This window comes from Eublepharis macularius, chromosome 17, assembly GCF_028583425.1.
Source record: "Eublepharis macularius isolate TG4126 chromosome 17, MPM_Emac_v1.0, whole genome shotgun sequence".
Lineage (NCBI taxonomy): Eukaryota > Metazoa > Chordata > Lepidosauria > Squamata > Eublepharidae > Eublepharis > Eublepharis macularius.
The window spans coordinates 37196127-37198997 of NC_072806.1; positions in this window are offsets into that span (position 1 = coordinate 37196127).

Sequence of the window (2871 nt, forward strand, 5' to 3'; positions counted from 1 at the left end):
ATGTTTCGTCCTCTCTCTTGTTTTTTATTGGTGGCTGCTTTTTGAAAATTAGCCAAAGTCCTATTTTCCCTGCATTCCTGGGAGTCTCCCCTCACCTCCAAATACATAGAAACGTTGTTTGTGCATGATGTAATGTTGTCATTTTTATGATTTTTCCACTATATAAAATAATGGTTGCATTTAGAAATTTTCATGTTTTCTTGGCCTTTTGTTGTAGCTAGTAAGCCGTGCAGCAATGTGGCCTTAACAGCTTTTTCATTACAACATTCGGTTGACTTGATGTGATAGGCTCACAGTTCTGTCCTAAATGGAATTACGCCCTTCTAAGTCCATAGACTTCAACGGCTTTGGAAGCTTTGGAGTACCCTGTTAATTACTCCGTTCAACATCGGTCTCAAATGCAGGTGGATTTTTTAGTGTCACGAAAGACTGACTTTTGAGTGGATTCAGATGACACCATTTAAAGCTTACTGCATGGTGCTTGTATTGACAGGAGGGAGAATCTGTAGCCAGCCGCTAACTAGGTACTTGAAACCCAGTGTTAATTCTCCCATTTCCTGGATTTCCAGTTGTCAAAGAGGTGGTAATGTTGTGCTTAATTGTGTGGTCAAAGACAACTTCCTTTCTGTGGAGGCTCCATGCTATAAGCTTTCAAGTGGGCTTTGATTGTTTGAATCATCATTTTTGGTATTTAATAGCTGCTGAGCATTATTAGCACTGCTACATATTTCTTAGTTCAGAATACCATAGTTTAAGGCTATTGTGCTTTCGGACTGTTGTAGGTAACAGCTTACTTTGCTATATATGTGAAGAGAAAAACAGGCATAAATACAAGCACAATAGGGAATGAATTAAATTTAAAGTGAGAAGTAAAAAAATGGGAATTCCATGCTTCAGTTAACCTGGAATCCAGGTACTGAATATCAGAGACCACATTTTTACCTCTAGCATGATCCTAAATCCGTTTATTCAGAAACAAGTCCTATTAGATTTATTTCCAAGCATTTGAGACCAAAAGCCGTAAGAGAGTGCCTTTTAATTAGATTCATTACAACCTCCCAAAATATTGAACAAGCTTCTGAGTTCCTAAGAACTCTTCACCAGTTTTGCTCACTCTGTGTTTCTAATACTTGGCTTGTCCCTAATTTTTTTTTTAAAATACCAGTTTTAGATTTTTTTTTTATTAAGCATGGCTGTATACAATTTTAGGACTGTAGACTTAACCCGTTATAGTCCTTTTATTGAATATTGGTAGAATGGGTGAAAATGAAATTGTGATTGCAAACTTGATCATCCTAGTTCCTTCACCACGACACACATGTATCACCTACAAGTATATTTATGTCAGTCTCTCTACATGATGAGGCATTTTGGAAAATCAGGGTTCCCAATTCAGTGCAGATCCCAAGGATCAGAGGTGAAGAGGAAATTAGCAAACCCTCTGAGGAGCAATCTTTGCCTGCTCTGTTTTTTAAAACTATGCTCCCCAGCTAACGTTGTGGCTCTCTACACTTGAGCATTCTTATGTAAGATGTTTTGTGTAGAAAGACTCCAAGACCCTGGAGAGCAGCTGCCAGTCAGAACAGACAAGACTGACCTTCCCAGGCCAGTGAGTATAAGGCAGTTTCACATGATCCATACACAAAGGCTCTCCAGTTAGTCCCAACGAACATCTAGAGAATTTACCACTAGGACACCACTCGTAAAAGCATATTTGCCTCATTCTTGTGCGATGTCTGAATAGGACTTACATTGCTTATCTGGGTCACTATGTTGCCTTACATACTATCTGTTGCTTTAAATATGTACCCCTATGTCAGCCCTAGAATTGCTTATGTTCTGTTTCAGCATTTCTTCAACGCTGTATTGGATTCTTGCAAATGTGATGTCTTTGTAAACTTTTGTTTATTTACCCTATGGCATTGTCTATGAAATTGTCCCGGACACTGACTGTACTACTCTTACTGTGTAATCTGCCTTGAGTCTCAGTGAGAAAGATCCAGAGGAGTTAGCTGTGTTAGTCTGCAGTTGCAAAACAGTAAAGAGTCCAGTAGCACCTTTAAGACTAACCAACTTTATTGTAGCATAAGCTTTCGAGAACCACAGTGAGAAAGGCAGACCATAAATGACATAAACAAACGGTTTTATACCCTCCTAAACTCATTGAAGCCTTAGCTGAGCGCACCTCGGCTCAAGTGCAAAAAATAATCTATTGTCCAGCGGATCAGTCAGAGAGAACCCTCCGTGTTCCTGAAAAGTAACTTTTAAAGCGCGTTTCCTCCTCTGTGTCTGCTGCACAGCTAGAAATGTGAACGGGGAGGGAGGGAGGCACTGACTGGAATGTTCCAATTGTTTTTAATACTGGAGTTGCTTCTATGTCAGGGAAGTCCTCGCTCTCCTTCGCTGAAAAGAAATGAATGTGTAATGCCGGATTTTGTTTCGGCCTCGCTCGGGGATCCCTTCTGGAGAGGAGCGCGGGAGGAGATTTCTCTCCCCCCCCCCCGGGTTCCCGGGAAGGAAGGGGGGCGCGCGAGCGGAGAGAGCCGCCTGGCCGCCGACCAGCCCGGGCCCTCCATCTCCCTCTCGCCTCCATCTTCCCTCCGCGCTCGCTTTCCCCCCTCAGCTCGCGCAGGGGACCGTCCCATTCCGCGCGGCCGCGGGGGTGTCTCGCCTGGCAGCCCCCCCGCCCCCGCCCGAGGCGCGCCCCCTCCGCCCGCCCCTCCCCGCTCCCCACCCCCGGCCCCCTCCCAGCGAGGCGGCCCGCGCGCTCCTCCCCCCCGCCCGCCGCCGCCTCTTCGCTCGGCCCACCCCCCGCCTTTTTCCGCCCTGGCGATGGTACGGCCCGGGGGTTAGCGGAAGCGCGGCCGCTGT